We start from the raw sequence: 1,644 nt of genomic DNA on the forward strand, positions 1-1,644 counted from the left end.
CTCTCCCTCCCTCCCTCTGTCTCCTGTACTTTAATCTCTGAATCTCTCTTGTTCACTCTCATGTCTTCCCCCTTCTCTCTCCCTCCTTCTCTCTCCCGCGTTCTCCTGTTCACACGTTTCATTGTTTCATGGAAAGAGAGAGACAGGAAGAGAGAAGAGAGACAGATGGAGAGTGAGAGAGACAGATAGAGAAGAGAGAGGTATACAGGTAAAGAGGGAGAGAGTCAGATAGAGAGAAGATAGACAGAGAAAGGACAGATAAATAGGGAGTGAGACAGGGATATAGAGGGAGAGAAAAATAGATATAGAGCATGAGAGGGAAAGAGACAGAAAGAGAGAAAGAGTGGGAGAGAAAGAAAGAGTCCGATAGATAGGGAGGGAGGCATTGATCAAGAGAGAGAGACAGGAAATTAGCCGTCACCAGCTTTCAATCGTGGCCGCTCTGGTTGGGGTTTGATTTTAATTTAGAACAATCAACAGTGTTCCCTAGCTCTCCCTCTGAACTCGCTCGCTATTGAATTTTTAAATTTTACAACAGCGTAATAATTGAGAAAGCTACTTGAGTTAATTTTTGAGGGAATGCCTGTGCACTCCCAAGTGTTTTTTAACTGTACAGCCCTCTGTTCGCTTTATTTATGTGATGGGCCTAAGTGGTCGACTCTGTGATTATAACTGAGTCCCATCTTAACAAACACAGAGTGCCTAATGCACAAATTAGCTCCTTTTATAATGTGATTGCTGGTGTCAGGAATTGATGTGCCTACAGAAAACAGAATTGTTCTTATTTTATTTATTATTATTTTTAGCCCACTATATCGCAAGGCCGCTTTCCATAATCAATTTGGTATTTTTTTTAACGTAGAATCACTTGAGATCTCTGCAGCATTAAAAACTTTTCTAAACGAAGGAATCCATCTTGATCCTTTGATATTTGCGGATTCATTGGCCGTAATTTAATAGGAGGCGCCAAGAGCTCATTTACATCTTGGATTATTTGGGGGGGGGGTCTTCTTGCCGCAATGGGGGTGGTGAGGGAGGCATGTCAAAACATCCGCAGAGTAACCAAATCAACGTATCCCTGTGGGTCAAAAAAACCTTCTTAAGCCTGGCAAATAAGTCGCCATTACAGTCAACTCAGAATTGTAATGGAGAAAATATTTATATTAATAATGGCACCGATGAGGACCAATTCATGACACAACTGACATTTTTCAGTCTGGGCTTGTAGCTTGGCGAACATTAACTGTCATAAAGGCATATATTAAATAGGTCCTGAATCATGATTACATATGGGTGCTGCTACAGATTTCAACCCCATGGAAGACACATCATTCCTGGGGAAAAGTTCCTTGGAGAGTGGGTGACCCCTGTGGAAGGAAGGAATGTATCTAAGATGGCCACCAAACTTTTTCCTCTCTTCCTCTTCCCTGGGAGCTCACAGACATTAGCAGCCGATTGATGAGGGACCCTGGGTTTTTAGTTAGAGATCAAAGATTGAAACAAAATACATTTGCAGCTCATCCAGAAGAAGTAGCCATTTTTACAATTGGTTTAGACGCAGGGTTGAGAATATGGGAGTGCTCCATTTGAGATACACAAGTGTTCATTTGTTTTCTGTAATCGATTCTTGAGAGATGACTTATG

Source organism: Gadus chalcogrammus, chromosome 8 (genome assembly GCF_026213295.1).
Source record: "Gadus chalcogrammus isolate NIFS_2021 chromosome 8, NIFS_Gcha_1.0, whole genome shotgun sequence".
Classification (NCBI taxonomy): Eukaryota; Metazoa; Chordata; class Actinopteri; order Gadiformes; family Gadidae; genus Gadus; species Gadus chalcogrammus.